Source organism: Rhinopithecus bieti, unplaced genomic scaffold (genome assembly GCF_001698545.2).
Source record: "Rhinopithecus bieti isolate Rb0 unplaced genomic scaffold, ASM169854v2 scaffold_24392, whole genome shotgun sequence".
In the NCBI taxonomy this organism is placed as follows: Eukaryota; Metazoa; Chordata; class Mammalia; order Primates; family Cercopithecidae; genus Rhinopithecus; species Rhinopithecus bieti.
The window spans coordinates 1,337,498-1,365,193 of record NW_016812542.1 but is presented as its reverse complement, the minus strand read 5'-3'; the positions used below and the strand labels follow the sequence as shown (position 1 = coordinate 1,365,193).

At 36.3% G+C, this 27,696-nt stretch overlaps 1 long non-coding RNA gene across 1 annotated transcript in view; it reads right to left on the bottom strand.

The window, feature by feature from the left end:
• LOC108545051 (uncharacterized) overlaps nucleotides 1-27,696 on the bottom strand; it is a 57,259-nt gene that overhangs the window by 24,931 nt on the left and 4,632 nt on the right. The window contains exon 2 of the long non-coding RNA XR_001890022.1: nucleotides 8,225-8,341. This is a non-coding gene — a long non-coding RNA (uncharacterized LOC108545051). The remainder of the gene's footprint in view (nucleotides 1-8,224; nucleotides 8,342-27,696) is intronic.

Sequence of the window (27,696 nt, the reverse complement as noted above, 5' to 3'; positions counted from 1 at the left end):
GTTTATTCACAATATCTTCCTGATTCAATCTTGGAAGATTGTGTTTTTTCTTGGAATTTATCCATTTCCTCTAGATTTTCTAATTTGTGTGCGTAGAGTTGTTTATACTATTGTCTAGGAGATCTTTTGTATTTCTTTAGGAACAGTTGTAATGTCATCTCTGTCATTTCTGATTTTATTTATTTGAATCCTCCTTTTTTCTCTCTGTTAATCTGGCTAGGAGTCTATTAATCTTGTTTATTTGCTTTGAAGAACCAGCTCTTGGTTTCTTTGATCTTTTGCATGAATATTTTCACTCAATTTTGTTAAGTTCTTCTCTAATTATAGTTATTTCTCATCTTCTGCTAGTTTTCGGATTGGTTTTATTTTATTTTTTTTCTAGCTCCATTAGGTTCAAAGTTTTATTGTTAATTTGAGATCTTTCTAACAACTTCTTTATGAAGATGTTGAGGGCCATAAATGCTCCTCTTAATACTGCATTAACTGCATTCCAGAGATTTTGATAAACTGTGTCGCTGTTTTCTTTAATTTCAAAGATTTTTAAAGTTTCTGCTTTAATTTTGGTGTTCACCCAGAAGTTATTCAGGATTATGTTGTTTAACTTCTATATATTTGCGTTGTTTTGAGAGATCTTGACATTGATTTCTATTTATATTGCACTATTGTCTGAGGGTTTGCTTTGTGTGCCTTCATTTTTTAAAATTTATTGAGACTTGCTCAATATGATGAAGCATGTTGTCAATCTTAGAATATATTCTGTGTGCAGATGAGAAGAATGTATATTCTGCAGTTGTTGGGTGATGTGTTCTGTAGATGCCTGTTTGGTCCAGTTGGTCAAGTGTCATGTTTAAATCTATAGTTTCTTTGTTAGTCTTCTACCTTGATTATGTAATGCTGTCAGTGGGTTATTGAATTCTCCAACTATTATTCTGTGATTGTGTAAGTCTTTTAAGTCTTTTCATAGGACAAGAATTTATTTTATGAGTCTTGGTGCTCCAGTGTTGGGTGCATATATGTTTAGAATTGTTAAGTCTTCTTGTTGAATTATACCCTTTATTGTGTAATGTGTTTCATTGTCCTTCTACATCTTTATTGGCTTAAAGTCTATTTTATCTTATATAAAAATAGTGACTTCTTCTCTTTTTCTTTTCTGTTTGCATGGTAGAGCTTTCTCAACCCTTTACTTTAAGCCTATAAGTGTCATTACATATGAGGTGGGTCTCTTGAAGAAAACAGATAGTTGGGTCTTGTCTTTCCATTCAGTTTGCCACTGTACGTCTTTTAAATGGAATGTTTGGCCGCACTTAATTCAAGGTTAGTATTGATATGTATGATTTTGATCCTGTTAGCTGGTTGTGCAGTTGCTTTAAAGTGCCTGTGAGCTATGTGCTTAGGTGTGTTTTGTGGTGGCAGGTGTTTTTTTGATTCCATGTTTAGCACTCTCTAAGGACCTGTTGTAAGGCTGGTTTCTTTGAAACAAATTCCCTCAGTGTTTGCTTATCTGAAAAGGATTTTTTTTCTCCTTCACTTAGGAAGCTTAGTTTGGTAGGATATGAAATTTTTGATTGGAATTCCTTTTCTAACAATGCTGAAAATAGGCCCTCAATCTATTCTGGTTTATAAGGTTTCTGCTGAGAAGTTTGCTACTAGCCTCATAAGGTTCCCTCTGGATGTGACTTGACCTTCTCTCTGGTTGACTTTAAGATTTTTTCATTTGCATTGACCTTGATGAATATAATGACTATGTTCCTTGAGGATGGTGGTCTTACATTGTATTTACCTGTGGTTTTCTGTATTTATTTGCATGTCAACTTCTCTAGTGAGGTTAGTGAAATTTTAATGGACTACATCCTCAAATATATTTCCCAAGTTGCTTATTCTCTCTCAGGAATACAAAAGAGTCTTGGAATTTGTCTCTTTATATAATCCCATATTTCCTGGAGGTTTTGTTCACGTCTTAAATCTTCTTTTTCTTCTCTTTCCTTCCTTCCTTCCTTCCTTCCTTCCTTCCTTCCTTCCTTCCTTCCTCCCTTCCTTCCTTCCTTCCTTCTTCCTTCCTTCCTTCCTTCCTTCCTTCCTCCTTCCTTCTTCTTTCTTTCTTTCTTTCTTTCTTTCTTTCTTTGTTTCTTTCTTTCTTCTTTCTTCTTTCTTCTTTTTGGTCTGTGTTGATTCAAAGGAAGCCAGCCTTCAAGCTCTGAGATTATTTCCTCAGCTATTAGGTCTTTTCTGTTTTACTACATCTAATTGCATTATGAAGTTCTACAACGAAATTCTGGTAGTGAATTTTCTAGAATTTCATTTTTTTTTTTCTTAAAATGGCTGTTTCTCTGGGATTATTTTACTGGATTTCTTGAATTCACTGGATTGGGTTTCAATATTCTCCTGAATCTTGATGAGTGTCCTTGCCATCCAGATTCTGATTTCTATGTCTGTCATTTCAGTCATTTCAGACTGGTTAAAAACCATTGTTGGGGAGTGAGTGGACTCATTTGGAAGTAAGGGGACATACTGGCCTTATGAATTAGCAGAGTTCTTGTGCTGATTCTTTCTCATTTTGAAGGGTTGGTGTTCATTTAACTATGATATAAGTTGAGTATAGTCACTTGGCTTCATTTCTGGATGGTTTCTGAGGGCAAGGGCTCTGCATAGGATCTTGATATATGGGTGAATTGTTGTGCTTGGTTTCACAGGCATATATATTATTAGCAGGATAATTTTGTTTTTGTAGTTTTGACTGTGATCCAGTAGATGGTACTTAAGACTAATGGCTTATAGGTAGACTAATACCCAACTATACAACTTTATGTATTTCATTCAGTTTGCAGACGTGCTTTGTGGTTGAGGGGAGCTACATTACTCCCTCACCAGGTCTGCTCATGGCCCATGGGGGCGCCCCCTTCAATCACTGGCACCATGTCCACATTTCTTTTGTTAGGTGCTCTGGGCCATGGGGCTCCCTTAGGGAAAGGCTGCAGCAGGGAGATATGCCAGTCTTTCTGGAATGGTTCTTCAGAAGGAAACTCACCCAACTTCCACCCTGGCCTAAGAACCAGTGCATCTCACCCATTGCAGTGCTTTTAAGATGGGGGCTCCTTCCCTGCTCAGGTGCAGGCTACAGAGCTTGGCTCATTCTCGCCAGATTTGTGCTGCATCCCTGGGGGCATCCCATGGCTCAGGGTTGGGTTCTGGCTGTGCTGAGGGATCTGATGTGCTCTTGGGTTACCAGGAAAGTACTCATGTGGAACAATGCACTCAGGCTGAACTGCAGAGGCTGCACTATGCACTTGTTTCTGCAGAACAGTTAGGCATGGACCCTATGGGGTCCAGTGGGCAGGAGGGGCCAGTGGGCAGGAGGTCTTATGGAATAGATGTGCTGTAGTTCCTCAGGGAAACCAGCCCTGCTTTTTCTTAGCTCGGAGGTCAGCTAAGACCAGTGCCTCCTGGAGGTGCATGGAGATCCCTAGGGCGTGGGTATCTATGGCTGCTCTCTGCTGGAGCTGCCCAGTGAACAAAAGCTCCCAGGCTCCATGTTGTCTGAAGGCTTGTCTCTGCCTGCTCCCTGGGAAGATCCTCTAGATAACTCATAAGTCCATGGGTGATGTGGGGTCCTCTGTAGCAAGGATCCCAGAGGTTCATGACAAATGTGAATCATCCTTCACTCACTTCTTTCCCAGGAACCATTCAGGATCAGGAGCTAGCCCTAGCATTCAGGTACCCTGCATGGGGTTCCCAGCTTCCTCTCTGTTCAGTCTCAGCTTCAGCATCACCTCTTCATTGAGTCTAGGCATTTTCTCTCTGAAGACATTCCTGAATTATGGTGGTTTACTTGATAATTTGGTCTCTCCGAGTGGGAGCAGTGCCTCCTGGCTGCATCTAATCAGCCATCTTGTTCCCCCTTCCCCATGTTCTGCACTTCTAAAGATGTCTAAAATGATCAACATTGTCGAATAAATTGAGCAATAATGCAATATAAGTATTTTGTAAAAGTGGAGAAAAGTGTAGAATGTGTTATACATTAATTTGAGTAATACAATAATATCAGATTCAATTTGTAGCTAATTATTTTGTTAATATTTAATATGACCACAGATAAGAGAAATAGCGCAATGATAATACTTTATTATTTCTTAGTATAATAATATTTTAGACTTGTGGTTTGTTCTCTCCTCTCTTTTAGTATATATATGGATATATAGATAGATACAGATATTTTATTTTGTGTTGCCAAAATAATCAGTCTTCTTAACTTATTTTTTCCCCATATTCTTACATTTCACCTAACAGACTTGCACTTCTTTAAATTTGCATTTCCTTCTTATTCTTTTTTAGTCATTCCCCAATTTGCTCTTCTTCTATTTTTAACATATTTGATTTCTTTTTTTAAATTCTGGCAATTATTTTTTTAAAAATCTGAATACAAATCTCTTTGTCCTCTGATATTTTCCACTATTCAGTCTGTAAGAACTACTCACTTCCACCATATTAGAGCTGAACTACTCCAATGTCCCTATTCTCAACCTGGTGTCTGTAAGGCCAGTGAACAATAGCAAATTTAAAACATCTTTCCAGAACACACATCGGGACCAAGAATGTGCATCTTAAAATGTATAGTACAAAAAATTATGACATATAGATATGAATAGAGTGAGTATTGAAGGTGATCAGCGATCAGATTGTTTTTGTGTGTGTTATGTATGAGTGTGTGTGTGGGTACGTGCATGTGCATGTGTGCCATTTTAATTTTAATTTAACAAGGAATCAATTAAAATTGGTGGGTGGAGGCTGGTTATTCATTCAAAGTGTATCAAGACAGAGACAAGTAAATATATATATAGTGAAAGATAAAACATCTATCTATGTAGATGTAGGAATGCAAAGAAACAGTATGAAAACACAAATGGCAAATCAACTTCCTTAACTTCCTTAATGTTTATAGCCTACATCATTCTGCTTGTGAGTTTTAAATTTCATCATTGATTTAATGAAAGGCAAAGAAGAAACTACAAGACAGGGTTAGAAAGCAGACCACACTAGGGATTCAGAAACTATGAACTATGGACTATCTGAACCAAGTTAGGAGATTTGGTGGAAGATATTTTATCTACAGGGGATGGTGAAAGATGCTTAATGAATCTGAAATCTATGACTAAAGGCTCTTTGCCAGCTCTTTTCCAGCTTGTTCTAGACCAGACAAAGAACTTCATTTGAAGCACAGCATGAGAAATGATTCTGATGAAAGGATTTGTTAAATGCTATTACAGAAGTCAAGTATAACGTCCTCAAAGTCATTAATCATAGAATTTAGATTTACTCATTCATGGTTGTGTCTGCTTAGTCCTCCTTGTAACTTAGGTTTATTCCATTTTAGTGATTTTATGTGGTTTGCTTTAGAAAAAATTGCCTTAATGATCCAACTGGACCAAAATAATATGATCATCTTTAAAAGCCATTAAAATGACTTTCAAAATCTAAAAGTGAGTGAATCAGTGATCATGAGGACATTCAAATATGGCATCTCGGGCCTCATCAAATCCATTGATACCATATTTTTCTCTAAAACAGTAATATTTAGGCCAAAATGGTTCAAGCTATTTTGATCATTTTTTTTTTTTTATCTGCTCTGGGACCCTAGCCCAATGTCTTACTGAGTAAAAATCAATTGCTAGTAATTATACTAAATTAAGTACACAATATTGGAAATCAGAAAACAACCTGATCCTTGAGCCAATCTTCAATACACTTATGGTGCTGAGTCTTACTTTCCTTAGCTGTAAAATAAGAGGATTGGACTAGATTCCTACAAGTGGTTGCTCCCATGTTAAATGCTTTAATCCTAGGAATCTTCTGTATTTAAAAATCCAGAAGAGCTGTATTAAAGGATAGTGTGACAATGTGAATATGGACGTTGTAGAGAGTTTTAGACAAGTCTTAAATGTTTACAATATAGTCATCCTGCTACATAAAAGTTTGTCTCCCAGAGGATGTTTCTAAATCATTGTTTGGCCTGCCTTGGCTCTGGGATAGACCAAATAAGCATCATGCATGAATTGTGCATGCGTGTAAAGCACACAGAAACATGTTATTAGAAAGTAGTCTTTAACCTAAATAGAAAATCAGTTAAGTAGCATTTTAAATTATCTTATAGCCTGATGAAAATTCAATTAGAACATGACACAGAAACATTTAGGAAATGAAGAAGTTTTCTAAGTGCCTTAAAAAAGGAAAGAGAGATGGACTCTTCCTATGTTCAAGAAGTAATTGGGAGAGTTATGCGAATTGGAAGAGGCCTCAGATGTGAAATGAACTAGGCTTCATGTAAATGAAAGGTATAATGATGCCTAAAACACGTACAAATCAGATAACATCTTCCTGAAGTACTTAGGCCAGGGGAAAGAAGGAGAAGAGAGAAGATAGTGTTCAAAATTTTTGCTTAGATTTTGATTGGAAGGTGAAATATCAACTGGGCTAACTTTCTTGCTAGACTGGGCACCTAGCAAAAGGGATCCCATGAATAGGCAAAAAGAAGTAAAGAACATGCACGTCAACTGTTTGTGTATGACGTGCTCTCAAGTTAGCTATTGATATACAAGAGTGTTTGTCTTTGAGATGTTTTTCCCCAGTAATAGTACCTAGATTGCTAGACTGGGCACCTAGCAAAAGGGATCCCATGAAATAGGCAAAAAGAAGTAAAGAACATGCACATCAACTGTTTGTGTATGACGTGGTCTCAAGTTAGCTATTGATATACAAGAGTGTTTGTCTTTGAGATGCTTTTCCCCAGTAATAGTACCTAGATTGCTAGACTGGGCACCTAGCAAAAGGGATCCCATGAATAGGCAAAAAGAAGTAAAGAACATGCACATCAACTATTTGTATATGACGTGCTCTCAAGATAGCTATTGATATACTAGAGTGTTTGTCTTTGAGATGTTTTTCCCCAGTAATAGTACCTAGATTGCTTAAAGAAATTACCAATACACTTAAAATCTTACAAATTCACTAGATGAGTAGAATAGAATGAAAGACCAATGAATCATGCTTTTAATGAATTTATTTCAACTTTGTCATCATTTTCTACTTCACATTTCTTTTTTCCACATATATTTTATAGCAAAAACACACAATTTTTCCATGTGGGTGAGAATTTGAGTTAGAGCCACAATATTATTGTTGAGGTATGTTTAGTTTCAAAGTGTTTCCAATAAAATGACTCTGGTAGTATGTTACAACATTGTGAAAGAAGAAGAATAATGATCATTAAAAACAGATTAATGAAGAAAACCAGAAGCCACAAAGAAGTCTTTCCAAGAGAGCATTTCCAACATTGTATTTAAGGATGAATATATTCTTATATTTCCTTATATGGAGAATAATATATATGACATGCTGGAAGAAGAATAAAATAACTAAAGAAAGAGAGAGAGAGAGAACAAACCAAACACAGAATGTAATTATTCTTGTTACTGTTCAAATTATTATGATGGGAGTTTCCCAGTAATATTTAACAAGCACAAGCTTCAGACTTCATCACATCTGGGTTCAAAACCTGAGCCCTAGGAGCTTGGTCAAAAGCCTCAATCTCTGTGAGTCTGTTTGCTCATCTGTAATATGTGGATGGCAGTTCTGAATTTGCATTACAATTAAGTGAACTCACAAAACCAAATCAGTTCCCCTTAAGTGAGAAAAAGTGGCAAACTTTGTTGTTACTCTTTTAATATTTATTATAAATATTTTACTTATTACCTTTTCAATATCTATAATTAGAAAATAAAACTATTTCCATTTCAAAGCATTCACTAACAGCTCTGTGAGCTTATAAAATGCTTCCTTGAGTTTCTTTTGGTTTGGTAAACATTTGTTTTTAACCTTCATGAAGATTGCTCTGGTTTTCAATATGATAAAGTGTAGGTCTCTATTTTAAACATCTTTTCTGAGAAGATATATAGTTATGTGATTTGCAAAATGCACAGCTTGTAGGTCTTGTAACTTTAAAATATTTCCCTTCTACTCTCTGCCTGCAGCCCTTCATGTCTTGGTCACCAGTTGAGTACAAACTCTCTCGTTTTAAAATGTTATCTATGTAAATTCGTCTGCCACAGCTGGACAAGATGCATTCAAGAGTTTTTCTGTTTCCTGTGTGGTGAAGCAGCTTTCCCCTAACGACTATTTCCCATCAGTACCACAAAGACCTACCTTCTTAACCACTGTTTCAACGGTTTCTTACCACTTCCACCTTTCTATAGAACGTTTCATTTGGAAGGAGGGTCACAAATACTTGTTCACTGGGCTGTTCAGACTGATAACATCTCTTGGGACTTGAACATTGATGCACAATTCTCATCTGGAAAAAAAAATTCAACTGTCAAACATTGGCAAATAATACCAGAAATGAAAACAAACTCTCTTCTGTCTCAGTGTCACCATAAAATAATTTGTTTTGCTCTCTTAGAAAATAAAATTCTTTACCTTTTTTCTAAAATCAAAGTGAAAACATTTCCTTATTTATCTCTTTTGCTTACTTACAAAATTTTAATATATTTGGATTCTAAGCATGTGTTTTACTGATAAATGCATTAAAATTTTAGTACAACTCTAGACCTAAGAATAGAAAATCAAATGAGATTGACAAACATGGTAACATAGGCTTATTTTTTAAATAAGGAATGAGAGAATTCTAGTACTTTATTCTAATAAAATAATGTCAAGACTTTTCTTTACATGTTCAAGATTTTTCATCTAAAAAAAGACCCATGTTAATTATTAACTGCAGAAACAAATTACAAGTGTTATGTTTACCTTTCTTATACAGAAATAATAATATAGTCTTCAAAAATCACAGTTATTTTACCTGCTCATTTGTAAAATACTNACAAACGCACACACACTTTTGGATGAGTGTGCGAATGAAGAATATGCCTTATCCTGTATATTCCAGACACAAATCCTGTTTATTCTTCTATTTTTTTCTCTTAGTTATATTATTTCCAAGAAAAAGGGAGAGTTTTTTTAATGTGTTATGTTTACCTTTCTTATACAGAAATAATAATATAGTCTTCAAAATCACAGTTATTTTACCTGCTCATTTGTAAAATACTAAATGTATTTGAATTACTTTTCATAAATTAAGGAATTATAAAAGTTTAACTGTCATTTGTACATTATATCTTGATCTTTTCATTCATTTTTATTTTCTGGATTTATGGTCTTTGTTCTTATGGTTTTCATTCTATTGTATGCTTCCAAGATATTTTCAAATAGAGTTTTAACTGAGGGATGCTAGATTAGAACATTTTCTAGTTCAAAATATTTGATGATTCAAAATTATGTTATGGCTCAATATTACCCCTACCCTCAATAAGCACACACCGATAAGCAACGACGTGTGTGAAATAAAAATGACAAGAAAGTGTGGCTGTGCCATAGCAAAAGGCAGAACTGAGAGCTAATGTTTATTACTTCTCTAAGCACCAGAAAGTGTGTACTAAAGAATACTAGGTTTTTAGACTATGAATAGGTGCTCCACATACAACTACAGACATGCCAATATCTACTGGGGTAAGTTGGATAATTTCTTGCTGAAATAAAGTTAAGTTGGTATCTTTACACAGGTCTTCTCATAGACTTTGATGTGTTAACCCTCTGAACGTCCCAGAGGAGGATATGGTGCAGATCTCTTGAAGCACCTCCTAAAACTATGAAACACCCTTCGGCCATATTAATATGTAAAACAAATATTGGCAAATTATTGATTAAGAATCTGCTTATGCTGTTTTTCTGTACATTTAAGTAACCACAAATTGTGTTTTTTCTTTCACAATATATCACTTCCTTTCCATTCTCAGTGTCCCCACCCTAGTTTGGGCTTTTACCTCTCTCTGCCCACCTCTAGTTTCTTTTCTTGTTCCATCCTATGAATTTCATCATATTAATCTTCTTAATGCAGCTCTAACAAGATCACAAATTTCTTTGAATATTTGCCACAGCTTCCTTTATGAAGAGTAAAAATCTTTAACAATGTAATCTGATATGCAGGGGTATCTATAATGCAATCCCAACCAACTTTCTAACTTTTTTTTTCAAATGACAGTATTTCTTGGCCCACTTGTTTGATGAATTGACCTGGTCACCAGTCATGTCAGAAATTTCTTTTCTCTGATCTTTTGATCACATTAGTCCTTTGTCTGGAATATGCTCAACCAGCTTGTTCCTATTGAGATCCAGTGTAGTCCATTCCTTGGTTCAAATTGAAATGAAATTTCCAGCATGGAACTCTCAGATCCTTCCAACAGGACACAGCCTTTCCCTCATCTGAAACTGCATAAAAGTTTCTTAGAAAACTTTTGAGGTATATATCACATCTGTGTGTAGTTGCCTCAGTTGCCTGTCTAAAGTGTAAAATGATTTGAGATAGGAGATAGAACATCGGGGAGATTTCTGCTAGGAAGTCCATAGCTTTAGGCAGTGGTCAGTTTATATAAGAAGCTGGTGCAGGGGCAATCATCTGATGAGTTTATTATTCTGATAAAGTAAACACTAAAACAGTTCAGAATCACTTCTTTAAGAGAACAGCTATAAGACACTCATATTATCTTCAGCAAACCAGCTATTATTTTATCTTTTATACGTTATTGAATACACTAAATTTAGAGTGTATTTTTCTAATATTTTATATACCTTCATATTTGCTTTTATTCTTTGAACAGAAGATAGAAAAAAAATTCCTAGTCCAAAAGAGTACATCTTCTTTTCCTGCTTTTACTAGTGCTATTGCAGTCCTTCAAGACCCTGAACCATGCTAGCCCCAGATTGGTGTGTTAACCTTAAAGACGGCTCCTAGGAAATGCTTGAGTGTATCACATCTAAAAATCTCTATTTATGAACATTTGACATTATTGTGATTTTAAAATTTCCCTAAGACAAAAATAAACTAAAACATTTTAAGTAGAAAATAAATAAATACATATAAATAATTTCACATTAAAGCAATTAAGAAAGTTTCTCCCTAAGACAGCACTAAATTTCAGGGCAACTATGGAGCCCTACCAGGACTGAAAGACCATCTTACATCTAGGATAATCTGGTCATTAGAGTTGTGGAGGGGAACTCACAGACACGAATCAATATTTCTAATCTGTAATACTTTATGCTGTAGACCAAATCTTTACAACAATTCTGTTCTCTTCCAAAGAGCAGGTGGGACACAGATCCTGAGTTATACTTGAGGAACCTTCAGCAAGAGCATTACGATAGATTCCCAACAACTAGAATCCTTTCTTGGAATTCATAATGAAAAGAAAAGAAAATACCTGTTTTTAAACCTTTCTCTCAGCTTTTACCTTAGGTTCACAATAGACGTGATGTTAATGGAACTAATGGGTCCATATCCAAGGTTCTTCTCCCATCCTTAATTCAAAGCAATTTTGATAAAAGTAAAGGTGAGTTAGCTATATGGATTTGAGCTCATATAAGTGAACGCTGACTTCAGAGCTACAATTTACATGTAGTAAGGCTTTATTACTTCTGGTCTATCTACTGTCATGTAACTGACAGGTGGTAGGTTAATGTATGTAGAACACACACGCGTGTATTTGATATACTTCCTGCTAATGCGCATGCAGATTATTTAGACATCTGGAATCAATTTAACAATTGTGTGAACTTTACGTAAATAGCCATTATCCGACTTAATGATTTTAGTGGTTGCAGTTGCCAGGGTTGTCAGTGGTCCTGGCATAGGAAATTTGAATTGAAGAAGATTACTTCCCTTTGGGCTCTTTCACTAGAAGAGCAGTTTGAATCAAAGAGAAAAATACCTGCTCAAACTCATTATCAAAACTGGATAATGGTAAATGGCAGCCTGTGGGAAATCTAAAGACAATTTAATTTATTTCTCTAATGAAGGGAACAGCATTATTATTTAAAATTAGTCCCTTATCTTACTTATACCTATTCTCTAGGCAAATATTTTAGAATTTAATTCATTTCCTTTTAAATTTATACTATTTGTCACTCACTATTGCTGCCCTGAGTGACTTGTACAATATAAATGATTTGGAGGTAAAACCAAGGAATGATATGGTTTAGGCAGGCTTCTAATTTGATAAAAATAATCCTTTGATGTCTAAAATTTTTTTTATGCTATGCTGACCAAATCGAGTGTGGGAAAATATTGCCTCTTTATTTATCCCTAATCAATTACAGAAAGTTATCAAACAGGCTTGACTATTTCATTTTTGGACAATTAAATGTCACTTAATCTCTACGTTTTTTAAAGATAGCCGAGAAGAAAAAGAACAGTGCTAAAAATAAGTGAGTTAAAATTCAGATGGAATTTTGATTTTAAATAATGAATAAACATTAATTTTAAAATTTAGAAAGTCCAAATAATTTAGGGGGAAGATAACATTGAGTCTCAACAAATGATATTTTACTCAGCCAGCAAGAGCAACTATAAATGTAGAAATTGTAAATATCATTAGACTTCTGCAAGGATAATCATTAAGCAGAAATCTACCGATTACTAAACAATTTATTCCACTTGGGTCCTATAAAAATTTATCCAAATTGTGGATTTTTAAAAAAATTTCTGATCCAGTTATACTACCCTATTACATAACAACAAATTTCTTGCTTAAAGATAAAGGTAACACCAAGAAAAGACCTCTAACTTTACAAATTATTTAAATATTATTATTTAATGACCTTCTTTTTTCATGCAAAATTATTTTCTTAATTATATCTTTAGATAACGTTCTCCCAGAATGAACTCCTAGTATTGTTTATGCCATCTTTCAAAATAGAAATCCAAATTATAGCCTTCTTTTGCTATTTCTCAAATACAGCTATCAGCTTTCAAACAAATTGTTGCCTAGGATTCTCAGTCTACCAAACTATGAGATACATGGGGCCGGGAGTGGTGGATCACAGTTGTAATTCAGGTAGTTTGGGAGGCAGAGGTGGGAGGTTCACTTGAGCCCAAAGTTCGAGAGCAGCCTGGGCAACATAGTCAGATTCCTGTCTCTACAAAAAACTTAAAAACATAATTGCATATGGTGGTGTGCACCCATAGTCCCAGCTACTAAAGAGGCTGAAGCAGAATGATTGCTTGAGTCCAGGAGTTCAAGGTGGCAGTGAGCTGTGATCACACCGCTACACTCCAGCCTGGACAACAGAGTGAGATCCCATCTCTATTTTAGAGAGAGAGAGAGAGAGAGAGAGAATTTTATGCATATATAAACTATTGAAACCTAATGGAGAAAAGGAATAAGCAAGGAATACATCATTTTTTAAGTCCTTAGTAGTCTCTCACTAAACGTGTTAGTTCATTGTTTGGAACCAACTTTGGTGCAAATCCTCCCTTTAATTTTAGATCCCAGTCTTTAATATTTTCTTAAAGCATATGCCACAACATACTACCAAAATTAGAATGCATAACAACAGTTAAGAACAAATAAATTTCAATTTAAAATAGTGTAAAATAATGTATTATCCTAGGTCTTATTTTAATTCTAATGTATTTGATGTAGCTATTGTATTAGATGAAATGGACTAAAAGAATATAAAGTGATATATTCATCTATACATGATAGCATAGATTCATTTTTAGGCTCTAGCAAGTAGCTTAACAAAGCTACTACTTTTGTTGCAATAATTAATATTTTAAAATGAGAAAGTCTTTGTTGCCTAAGTTGACATATACTTCATACCTAATGCGCAAGTAACATGCAGCATTGCTCAGAATTAGCCTTTCTACATATAAAGTAAAAATAACGACTGATATTAGTGAATGTTACCTATGTGGCAGTCAGTTTATATATTTGATAATTTATCATTTAGAGAAAAACCGAGGCTAGAAGAAACTAGCTTGAATATAGGTCAGACTTTTTACATTAGACTCAACCCTGCTTGCTCCATGTATTTAGATGACAAATTGAGCAAAAGGAGGAGGCTTCTCTCAGATGAAGGTGGTAGCCAAGGGGCTCTTGCCACCCACAGTGCTGAGAAGATCAATACATGGCACTCATAGACCCATTTGCAGTGAACCAGCAGGGAATGTGGTCTACAGTACATTAATCTCTATTCTTCAACACAGTAGTCACATTTTAGACATTTGTCAGAGAGTTCAACCATAAAATGACCCACTTGAGATATCTAACACTTCAAAGATGTAGTCTAAAAATGGACCTATTTCTCATTTTGAAATTATCAAAGCTTTAGTCCTGTTTTAAGACTGAGCTTTCATTCATTTAATTTCTTTTCAGGCCCACTCTGAAGCACAGTGCTGAACCTAAGAACGCTTTCAATCTAGATATGTAATGGGCATTCCTTCAACACATTAATCCTGGATTTATTTATAGTGCTTCTGCTATGTGCCAGGCATGGCTTTAAAGTTGTAGAAGAAAATAAAGCAAGTCCCTGACCTCAGGAAGCTACATTCCAGTGACAGACACCTGTTTCTCTTTCCATGTAGGTACTTGATTTTCTCTAATAAACCAATAAGCATGATGAAGCACACATAACAGAACAATATTACAAAATATTAAGCAGGCTTCGCTACCCACCCATCCTATCTACCCCTGCAACACACACATATTTTCTTTCAAACCAGTGATGCTCCCCTTCCCCACTCCGTTGATACTACAGGGCTTGAGACTTCCATTGCTCCAAGGGAGAGGTATTATGACAGAGCCAGAAAATCATGATGTCAGAAAACTACTGGCTTTATGAAAACATGAATGTCCAAGGTTTAAGAGAGAAGAGCTGGAAAAGTGCAAAGCATTTTCCTCTGCTCTAAATGGAGATGAGATTAAAATTTTAAAAAAGGATAAAAGAAAAACCACCTCTGAAAACTTGGAGAGAAAGAGAATGGGAAAAGAAAACAAGAAAGTCAGACTCAGGTGAGGGTCTCTTGGAAGAGCTGAGGCATCAGCTCCAGGAGATGAATGGTAGAATGCCGGGAGAGAGCTAAGGAATTGAAAGCAGAAAAGACCTTGCCATCTTCTGAAAGGGAAGAGATATATGAGAAAAGTTTTAGATAATCCTGAACCATGGTAATAGTTGACATGAAGTGTATGCATACTGAATCCAGATGAAACCTGATCCAGCTCCCTGGTCTCTCATTTTGCAGAGTGCACATTTTGCAGAGCATGTCAAAATGACTTCGGCCTTTTAAAGGGTGAGAAATGTAGGGAGAGAGAAATTAGGCTGAGCAAACAGAGAATGTGTGGACTGATGGCGACTTGGACAACTCCGTGGAAGCAGAAAGGGCCAGCAGAGAGTGATACACCCTGTGGTCACCAACAGACATTTGGTGTCCAAGGACTCAGTGTTCTCTCACCCATCTCTCAACAACTTTAGGACTCAATATCCCTAAATTAGATGCATTCAAGGGAGAAGAGGTTTAAGGAAAATCTGAAATGACTGCGTTTAAACCTTTATTTCCTAAACTTACTCAAAATTGGTGACTATTGCATCTTCTAATATGAATCACATAAGGTCTTTAAAGAGAGATTTGTTTGAATTATATAAAATTTAAAATTATATTTTTATACCTACATGCTCCATTAGATATATTGTGCATGTTACAAATATAAAGCAGGGGGCACTGCATATAATATTATCATTGAAGTTGAAGTTTAGATGACAGAGTCAAAAGGCATTCATCAATATTTATGCTTTGCTTTTCAAATGAACTCAACTATCCTCTTATTTCACTGACAAAAATCAGTGTGAGTTATTAGTCTTATTTCAACATGATAGCATTGAAAATATTGGCTTCCTGCATGGTTCATAATAATACTTTCAATTTCAATTTCAATACTTCATTTAGGAAAAGGTGGATAAAAACTTTTCTTATGTCAACTCATTAGTCTTTGAGAGTTTTAATTAATAAAATATTTCCAACTAATATTTTTATAAAAGATCTAAAATGATTCTCCTTGTGAACAAAGGACACTTAAGGAAAATACGATAAAATTCCCACTTTATTTTAGTGTCCTTTTGATCTACTTACTAACATCATGTAGAAATAAGATATTACTTATTAATAAAATAAATTATGCTTTGAAATAAAATTCTTTCACAGATTTAGCACAGGCCTGTGACTATAATGGGGTAACTCATAAATCTCTAGACACCCAGGCAGGGTTAACTGAGAAACATTCAAACAAAATTTCTACCACAGATTGCTTATACAACCAAACAGTGGAAAGAATAAAAGTGCTTCTGGGGTTTATATCTTTTGGCTCAATGGGTAACATATTTAGGTACTAAACAAAGAAATGCAATTCTTTGTGGTTTTTGAAAAAAAAAGGCACTGGATCATTTTAGATTAACAAAAGCAAAGAGGATTAATGCTGTTTTTAATCAGAAAGAAAATTCAGCTTTACCAGACTCTCTTTATTACAGAAAATTCAGACCACTTCAGACAGAACCAAACATGATTACAAATAAATCACTCCTTTTCTTCATGGCTGTTTACTAATGTGTTGTATCAAACAAATAAACAAACACACATAAATTAAATGCTTACTTCCTCTAGGTGAAAAAATCTCAATGTCAGTTTTAACAAATATTCTATTTCTGTCATGATTTCCAGATTTTCACTCAGATAGTCCTATGATTAATGTTCTTTAGTTTGTGAAGGTGCTGCCCAGCACTGGATAGGCCATTAAAGAAGTGCTCTGATCATTGCAGAACAAAATGCAACAAAAGCCTGTCTCAATCTGAATGCCTCCTGTCCACTGATGCAATTTAAGACTGAATTAGCTTTTTATGAAGTCAAATCACATTTTAGAGATGTATTATTGCCAAAAAACCAGTGTCTCTTTCACATGTCTGCCTTGTCCATCCTGCACTAGTGCAAACAATTTCTGTTTGTTTGTTTTGGACTAGATATAGGACTCCACATTGATAAGCATAGTTTTTATTATCTATTCAGAATTCAGCAAATTAAAAATCAATTTGGAGGCATAATATGGAGGCTATCTAAGGATAGTACTGAGTGAGAAGAACCAAGGCATAGTCACATAACACTGGAAAAATGAGCCAGAATTCAATTCTGGCTCTGCTACAAGCAAGCTCAGTGGCCCTATGTCAGTCATTTCACCTCTCTGGGCATTGGTTTCCTCATCTATACAATCAGTTGTTTTCCTAGCTTCAGTATAATTCTAAGATGGTATTCTTCTCTAAGTTTCATCTTATTAATTTTGTACCATGACTAATGTCTCCACCCAGATCTCGTCTTGAATTGTACTCCCACAATTCCCACATGTTATGGGAAGGACCCAGTGAGAGATAATTTGAATTATGTGGGCAATTTCCCCCATACTGTTCTCTTTGTAGTGAGTAAGTCTTATGAGATACAATGGTTTTATCAGGGGTTTCCTCTCTTACATCATTGTCATTTCCTCTTGCCACCACCATGTAAGAAGTGCCTTTCACCTCCCACCATGATTCTGAGGCCTCCCCAGTCATATGGAACTGTAAGTCCATTTAAACCTCTTTTCCTTCCCAGTCTCGGGTATGTATTTATCAGCAGCATGAAAACAGACTAATAAAGTAAATTGGTACCCGTCATGGGGTGTTGCTGAAAAGATACCCAAAAATGTGGAAGCAACTTTGGAACTGGGTAACAGGCAGAGGTTGGAACAGTTTGGAGGGCTCAGAAGAAGACAGAAAAATGTGGGAAAGTTTGGAACTTCCTAGAGACTTGTTGAATGGCTTTGACCAAAAGCCTGATAGCGATATAGACAATAAGGTCCAGGCTGAGGTGGTCTCAAATGGAGATGAGGAACTTGTTGAGAACTGGAACAAAGGTGACTTTTGTTATGTTTTAGCAAAGGGACTGACAGCATTTTACCCCTGCCTAGGGGTTTGTGGAACTTTGAGCTTAAGAGAGATGATTTAGGGTATCTGGTGGAAAAAATTTCTAAGCAACAAAGTATTCCAGAGGTGATTTGGGTGCTGCTAAAGGCATTCAGTTGTAAAAGTTCAGAAAACTTATAGCCTGACAATGTGATAGAAAAGAAAAATCCCATTTTCTGAAGAAAAATTCAAGCTGGCTGCATGAATTTGCATAAGTAACAAGGAGTCAAATGTTAATCCCCAATAAAAGGGGGAAAATGTCTCCAGAGTATGTCAGAGACCTTTGTGGCAGCCTCTCCCATCACAGACCTGGAAGCAGAGGAGGATAAAATGGTTTCATGGGAAGGGCCCAGGGTTCCTATTCTGTGTGCACTTTAGGAACTTGGTGCCCTGAATACCAGCCACTCCTTCCATGGCTGAAAGGGGCTAACATAGAGTTTAGACTATGACTTCAGAGGGTGCAAGTCCCAAGCCTCAGCAGCTTCCACATGGTGTGGAGCCTGATGGTGCACAGAAGTCAAGAACTGGGATTTGGGAACCTCTGCCTAGATTTCAGAAGATGTATGGAAATGCCTGGATGCCCAGGTAGAAGTTTGCTGCAGGGGTGGGGCACTCATTGAGAACCTCTGCTAGGGCAGTGCAGAAGGGAAACGTGGGGTTGAAGCCCCCACACAGAGTCCCTACTGGAGCACCACCTAGTAAAGCTGTGAGAAGAGGTCCACCATCCTTCAGACCCCAGAATGGTAGATCCACTGGCAGTTTACACTGTGCACCTGGAAAAGCCACAGACACTCAACACCAGTCCATAAAAGAAGCTGGGAGGGGGGCTGTACCCCACAAAGCCACATAGGCAGAGCTGCCCAAGACCATAGTAACCCACCTCTTGCATCAGTGTGACCTGGGTGTGAGACCTGAAGTCAAAGGATATCATTTTGGAGCTTTAAAATTTGACTGCCCCAGTGGATTTTTGGACTTGCATAGGCCCTGTAACCCCTTTGTTTTGGCCAATTTCTTCCATTTGTAATGGCTGTATTTACTCAATATCTGTAACCCCAATTGTATCTAGGAAGAAATTAGCTTGCTTTTGATTTTATAGGCTCGTAGGTGGAAGGGACTTGCCTCGTCTCAGATGAGACTTTGGATTGTGGACTTCTGGATTAATGCTGAAATGAGTTAAGTCTTTGGGGGACTGTTGGGAAGGCATGATTGGTTTTTAAATATGATGACATAAGATTTGAAGAGGCCAATGTTGGAATGATATGTTTCGGCTCTGTGTCCCCACCCAAATCTCACCTTAAATTGTACTCCCATAATTCCCACATGTTGTGGGAGGGACCCAGTGGCAGATAATTTGAATCATGGGGACAGTTTTCCCCATACTATTCTCATGGTAGTAAATAAGTCTCATGAGATATGATGGTTTTATCAGGGGTTTCCACTCTTGCATCTTCCTCATTTTCTCTTGCTGCACCATGTAAGAAGTGCATTTCACCTCCTGCCATGATTCTAAGGTCTCCTCAGCCATGTGAAACTGTAAGTCCAATTAAACCTCTTTTTCTTCCAAGTCTTGGGTATGTCTTTATCAGCAGTATGAAAACGGACTCATACAACTTTACTCTATTTTTAAATCTTAGCTTTTTTCATCCAACTTTGCTTTTATAAGTGTACCTTTATTTTTATCCAAGCCATTGATTAAAATGTTGAATAAGACAGTATCTAATGCATGTCACAAGAAACCTAACTCAAGGCTGACAGCGATTCAAAGCTTGGTATTCTTTGGGTGTGGTTATTCATAACTGGAATAATAACTTTATTATTATTCTTTCAACATTCACTCATTTTATCTGCAGGAATATCTTGGAAAACTGATTAAACGTCTTTTAGAAATCAAGATATATTCTGACAGCTCAAGTCAGTGTGCATGTTCAGATCTCTGAAAATTAACCTTGAAGGAAGCTGAGAAAGTTACACTTTATCTCAGTGTTAGATTATAGTAAATGGGTGACTCAGAAGGTACTCTATAGAAGGAAAAAATATATTTGAGATAGAGATCTTTTGCCCCCACAATCCTCCCCTTCTTCACACACGCACACACACATACACACACACACTTCTCTTTATTCTTACTCCTGATGTAGTTACAGGCAGAACACTATCAGTGAGTCAGGTTTGGTAGAGATGAAGTGACTGGGAGCAGGTGAAACTGCGTCATACACAGTGGAATCTGAGACTGGTCACACTCAAGCAACACATTATGTGTTTGTTTCTACTAACATGGGTTAGTAGAAATACATCATGTTAGTGAGAAGCTAAGAGCAGAGAAACTCCCAAGGGCAATGCCAGATCAGCTCTCCTCAGTAGGTAAGAAGAGGCTACAGTGGCTAGAACTAGTGTAGGCACTCTGAAGTTATTTCCAGGTGGGCAAGATGCAAGATGCATTTTTGTAGCTGAGGTCCAGAGGAGCTGGATAATTTTAGCTACTCAACAGATGAAGACAGAAATGAGATCGCATATTTCCAATTGTGTTCATCATACCTGTGATACTCTCCTGCTACACAGTCTAGCTCAATCTGTACAAGCCACGAAAACCACAGAGGGATGAAAAGGAATTTAAGGACAGCTGCCTCAATAAGGAGTCAAAATTTCTTTCCTACTGCAGAACTTGTAGCAGTTTTCAGTCCAGGAACCACTGATGGGAGGAGAGACCAGCTCCTCAGGGGAAGGACCCTACATTACCGTTAAAAGTGTTTAGGTAACAATTCTCCAGTCTTTCCCCAAAAGATCTGTGGCCATTTGCTTAGGTAATTGCTCACTTGGGAAAAGGGAACACTGAAATAGTTCAAGGACTGTTTCATGTAGGACTCGAGTTGACCTAGATAAATAGGGGCTGGAAGAAATACCATGGCCGCTGTATTAGATTAGGTATAAATGAGGGCTGAGTAATAAATTCAGGTTCTGGAACAGGTCCAGCTCACAGTGGGTCGACTAGGACCATGGATGATCATTTTCTCGGTCTTCAATATATAATTAAAGTAAGACACCTTATTGTTGGAAAAAATCCCACGCTGGTTCCTTGGCCTGTGAGGTAGAGGATATTGTAAAAAGAAATGCCAAATGGAAGCCTCTGAAATTACCCTTGAACTCTACAGTCAAGAGAGTAAATCCAAAATAATACCTTATTCTGGAAAAATAGCAGCAATTAGTGCCATTATTAAAGACCTAAGGATCCATGGCAGGTAGTCCCGATGATATTGCCATTTATTCACCAACATAAAAAGTCAGATGGATCTTTGAGCGTGAGAGTGAGCTACCATAACTCAAGTAAATTTATGCCTTAATTGTAGATGTTGTGTCATATATGATATCTTTTCTGGAGCAGTGGATTAGTTCATTCTTGCATTGCTTTAAAGATTGATTTTTATACCTGAAACTGGGTAATTTATGAGATAAGAAGTTTAATGGTTCACAGTTCTGCAGGCTATACAGGGAAAGCAGGCCTGTCACACGTAAGCAGGAGCAGGAGAATGAGTGGGGAGGTACCACATACTTTCAAATGACTAGATCTCACGAGAACTCACTCACTGGTAGGATTTGATCAGCTCACTATAGGAGTGTTACAGAAAGTAGATACCATGAGCAGAGATTCTGGCATCAGCTGGGCCACCTTCTCTTTTTTATCTACTCCTATTTCAAGCTATTTGACTCTTAACCCAGGAGACTTTGGAACTCATGGAAAGCTGGTATAATTGGGATATGACATCTGTTAAAATCACAGCAGAAAGAATTGTGGCAGGGCAAACTACTAGAGTAAAGCATTATTGCCTGGGCAAAAGGAAAATAAAGAAGTAGATTGTAGGATAACTCTAGCTTTCACAGATTTGTGGACTCATAAGAAGTAGCTTTATATCTTCTGCACCTATCCTACGATTCTTTCATTTTTTTTTTTTTTTTGTAATTGTTATCTTATATTTTGGGAAACCACAAGAAGAAGGGTGACATTCTTCTGAGTGAATATACAAGGTGCCTCTGGCCCCTAGAATATTGAAAGGGTCAGTGATGAATGAGTTCTTCTGCCCCTAGAGGCTGAAAGAGTTCAGGGGAGCTAGGGAGTGAAGAGAATTTCTCCAGGTGCTTTGGCAAGAAACAGGCAACCCTCTAAACTGTGGGTGTTAGAACTATTCTGCTTTTCTTAGCAATGGGATTCTAAACTCTTAGGAAACTCCAACCTCTAGATCTGAGCTGCATGAGACAAGAAGTCAGAAATAACAACCTATCTAAAATTTCCCACCAGTCAGAAAGGATGATCAGGCAGAATAATCAGGGCATATTTGCAGTGAAGCAGAAGCACTTGTGGGGAGAGATAAAAATATAAAATGTAGAATTCAGTACACTTGAGTTTTAAAAGTCTGTCTTGTGCTAAAACAATAGCAAAGCAAAATAAAACAAAAAAAATCATTATTTTAGGGGAAACAATGCAATAGTTGAATTGAATGAGAATGGCCAATATAAAAATCATATTAAGTAACTTAAGAGGTCAAGTACAAGTAACATTTCTAATGACAAAGCAAAACTATAGAGAGATGGCTATCATGAGGGAAAAGATAGTATGACTGAAGACTAGATTCATGAGATACAATATAAATGATAGAATTTTCAGGAGAAGAAAAACAGAAATAGGAGAGACAATAACTGAATAAATTATTTAAGAAAATTCCCCTGACATGAAGAAAAAACTAAAGTCTGAGCAGTAAAAGGACTTTAAGAGTTCTAAATAAAGAAACAAATCTAACATTTTATCCTGGTGAAATTCCTAAAGTCAAAAGTTTTTTGAATATAGACACCTCCAAATAGAAATAAAAGTTATCTGCAAGGTTTGTAGAGAAGGTATGTTTGGCATGGCATTTCTTATTAGTAATAGTTGACACTAAAAAGGGGGAAGGATTTATAACTCGAAAATTCTGTAACTGTTTGAGATATGCTCATCATCACTGGCCATCAGAGAAATGCAAATCAAAACCACAATGAGATACCATCTCACACCAGTTAGAATGGCAATCATTAAAAGTCAGGAAACAACAGGTGCTGGAGAGGATGTGGAGAAATAGGAACACTTTTACACTGTTGGTGGGATTGTAAACTAGTTCAACCATTATGGAAAACAGTATGGCAATTCCTCAAGGATCTAGAATTAGATGTACCATATGACCCAGCCATCCCATTACTGGGTATATACCCAAAGGATCATAAATCATGCTGCTATAAAGACACATGCACACGTATGTTTATTGCGGCACTATTCACAATAGCAAAGACTTGGAATCAATCCAAATGTCCATCAGTGACAGACTGGATTAAGAAAATGTGGCACATATACACCATGGAATACTATATAAAAAAGGATGAGTTTGTGTCCTTTGTAGGGACATGGATGCAGCTGGAAACCATCATTCTTAGCAAACTATCACAAGAACAGAAAACCAAACACCGCATGTTCTCACTCATAGGTGGGAACTGAACAATGAGATCACCTGGACTCTGGAAGGGGAACATCACACACCGGGGCCTATCATGGGGAGGGGGGAGGGGGGAGGGATTGCATTGGGAGTTATACCTGATGTAAATGACGAGTTGATGGGTGCTGACGAGTTGATGGGTGCAGCACACCAACATGGCACATGTACCCTAGGTTTGTATACATATGTAACAAACCTGCACATTATGCACATGTACCCTAGAACTTAAAGTATAATAATAATAATAAGAAGAAGAATTTAGAATATGTACCACACAAATACCTTGCCTGAAAAAAATTACTTGAAAAAAGACTCGCAGCGATCAAAAGGGAATTCAAGAAAGAAGAGGCAGAAGGAAGGTGGTGACCTATGTTCCATCCACCTATCCATTCATTCATTCGTTCACCTATTTATTTACTCATTATCTCTTTTTCAATATATTTTTTCTATCTTCATAAATAAAATCTAATAATATGTTATTTAATGCTAAATTAAAAAATCTTGAGGCTGGGCAGGTGCAGTGACTCATGCCTATAATCCCAACACTTTGGGAAGCCAAGGTGGGTGGATCATGAGGTCAAGAGATCAAGACCATCCTGGCCAATATGGTGAAACCCCGTCTCTATTAAAAATACAAAAATTAGCTGGGTGTGGTGGTGCACGCCTGTAGTCCCAGCTACTCGGGAGGTTGAGGCAGGAGAATCACTTGAACCCGGGAGGCAGAGTTTGCAGTGAGCCGAGATCACAGCCACTGCACTCCAGCCTGGTGACAGAGCGAGACTCTGTCTCAAAAAAATGAAAATAAAAAATAAATCTTGAGGCAGCCAGGTGTAGTAACTCACATCTGTAATGCCAAGACTGTGGGAGGCTGAGGTGGAAGAATCACCTGAGCCTAGCAGTTCAAGGATGAAGTGAGCTATGATTGTGCCACTGCATTCCAGTCTGGGTGACAGAACAAGACTCTGTCTTTTTAAAAAAAAAAGAAAAAATCTTAAAATTGAAATGGTATCTTGCAAAGAGTGGAGAGAACTAATATAATTCTTTCTAAGGTTTTCATCTTCCTTTGTTATTGTTTTGAGGAATAAGAGAGATCAGAGAAAAGTGAGTGTTGACTGAGTAAGACAGTCTATCCCAATTGGGAGCATAGTTGATCTTCTTAAAATAATAGTAGAGTCGTAGATACCTAATAAGGGCAAGAAAAGGGAAAACTATTAACAGAATGGAAAACCATAATTGAAACAAAAACAAACAAAAGAAAAGGTAACATAAATAGTAATTTGTTCAAATAAAACAAGAGAAAGAAAAAAATAAAACACTTAAGCCAGTAATAAACATGAGATATACTGATCTCTACTCTAAATGAGAATGGAATTAATTTTGCCATTAAAGGTAGACTCTCATATTCAGTAAACATAACACCAATGTACATAATGTTTACACAGTCACACTTAAAACAATTGGTAAGGAGAATTAGAGAGTCAAGAAGTGAACAAAAGGATAAGAAAAAATGCAAACAAAGAAAGTAGAAAACTCAAAGTTAATACCAAAAAAGGTGGCATTTAAGGCTAAAAGAAATGCAAGAAACATGGATGGCCATGATATAATGGTAAAAGCTATTAAAAATTGCAAAGTTTTAACAGTAGTCAAATAGTAAGCATTAAATTCTGTACCAGCATGAACAAAGTCATAGCTGAAATTATAAAGAAATATTACAGAGCAGGTCTCGAACATGGGCAAACTCTCCATCTTGATGGAGTGGAAGCTCCAACTGACTTGATGAAATGTTTAAGGCAGCAAAGTAAGTTATTTTAACTAGTGTACTCAGTGTCTACATACAAACATGAAATGAGAATATGTTAAAACAAATCTTATTTACACATGTCTAGTTGAAGCATGCCCAAAGAGACTGTGTCATGAAAACCTAAGAAGAAAGAACATTCATTTATGTTAAGGGCCAAATAATAGATCTTGCAAATGTATACTTTTTTTTTTTGTTACTTCTCCCTCCTCTGGTTCAGTGCTTCTGCGTTCCACCCAGATGCCCAGTAAATCATCTACCTACTCAAAGAGTCAGCCTGGACCTTTCTAAATGTTATTCTGAAAATAATCTTGTCTTCATTCTATTTACCAGAAAGGGAAATGGAAGAGGGTTCACTGACTCCATTTAGAGCACTAATTTAAATTAATTCTTACAAATAATCAGATAATATAACTGCAATTGCCTTTTTGCCTACACATAAAGCTAACCTATTCAGACTGAAGAGGCGACATTGATTCTCTTTTCCTGCTTAAGAGTTAGGCTAAAATAAAACTATCTCAATCCATTCAGTTGGTTGTTCAATGTATAGCATGTAATATGCTTATTGACTTTTGTTCTTAGGGAAGAAAACTCTGCAGATTAAAAATGGGGAAGAAAACCAAAATGATTTATCTGGAACACACAATTAACTAAGGGATACACATATATACAGAGAAAGATTGAACAGCTTCTATTATAGCTAATCTATGAGACAGCGTGTTTATGTCAAATAAACTTATTTACCTTCATGTTAACTTTTAAAATCATACTTAAAGTCTATCCCCAATTTCCATGTGCCTGAGAGGAATAATGGGAAGAAAATAGTACTTGCTATATTAACCATAAATTATAAATTTTATTAAATTTATAAATTATAAATTTTACTTAAAAATTTTGAAGTGATATAAAAAACACAACATGAAAACAAAGCATGTCATTATGTATGTTTCTGAGATACTCATTTGTTATTTGTCAAAACTTTTAAGTGGAAGAGAAAATATAACAGATTTTCAAGGGGAGGAAAAAAATGAATTTTACATGGGTCAGAATATACACGAACTGAAAGTAAAAATTAATCCAGATTCCCATTATCTTCACTTACATTATAATTCTTCATTGTTATATTTTCCAGAGAAAATGAAGGAAAAGTAGTTGGTAACAAAATACTCAAGATGTATACTTTTTCCATTATTGCAAGACGCCAAGTGGTCAAGGGCAAGGATGTTGTTCTGGGTGGCAAGAGATGTGAATTGCATTCCCTTTTCCATTGCCAACTTGCCAAGTTGTCTTGGGTCAGCAAATTTATCTAACTAAGCCTCAGTTTCTTCAACTGTTAAATGATAGGGTTAGACTAGAGAAAAACTATAGTTCATTTCAGTCCTAAAATAATTATGGTTATGATGTCATAGCTAAGTAGAGACATTGGGGCAGCCTTTAATTATTGGTGGTGTTACTAGTGCTCAAGCCATATGGAACTTCTTTAACCTTGGCTATATCCATGATAGAACAATAGCTTGCCACTTAAAAGAAAAACTCTCCGAAATATTTCTCATGCTTGCTACTCAAGTTTATTTCCAAAGTTAACCGAAAGTCATTTTCCATAATATTATTATTAACAAACTGTACATTTTCTTTAAGGAATAGTAATAAAGGTGATGCCAAATGAGAAAGAGATCCCCAAAGGGAAGATTCTTCCCAAATATTACCATAAGAGTTGGATCATAAAATGGTTAGAAGTGGAAATTATACATATATAGTTTGAGCTTTTGAAAATTGAAGCCCAACAGTGTTTTTATTTTAATTTGGTGAAAATGATACTAGAAACTTAATGAGACATGTAGTCCTCCTCTTTGATTAAAATATGCCAGATATTAGAACTACAAGCAAAAATCCTTCCATTCATCTTTCACTTTCTTGTTTTCTAAGAAGAGAATGCAAACAACATGGATTTTTTTCCTCCTGGTCCTTCTCTTATGCAGTACACATAAGAATCTGGTGCTATCTAACTATTCCCTCAGCTTTAGCAATAATAATAATGAACATTTGTTGAGTGTTTATAATGTAAGTTCTAGCCTAAATACCGCACAAGTGTTATATAATTTATTCCTTATAACAATCTAGAAGGTAGATATCATTATAACCTTCCATTCATAGATGAGAAAACCAAAGGTCAGAGAGGGCCCAGTGTTGCACGGATAGAAAGCAATGTGGCAGGCCACCTGGCTTCAGAGCATGCATGCGTAGCCACAACAGAATACTTCCTCTCCATCCTGCAGCACACATGGAAATAAAGACGTAAAAAACGTAAATGAAGTTCATTTGAATTATATAGATCCTTACTGGTAAATAAGTTCCTTAAAGTTCCAATTCCGAGCACAGAGATGTTTATGGAAGGTTTTATATAACATGTGTAGAACCTGTCCATGGCTGGGTTTTCTTTTGTTCAGTTTTGGGTCTCAGCACCTAGAAGACTACCTGGCATAGGGTGAGTAAACTCTGTGTATTTATTCTATAAATTAA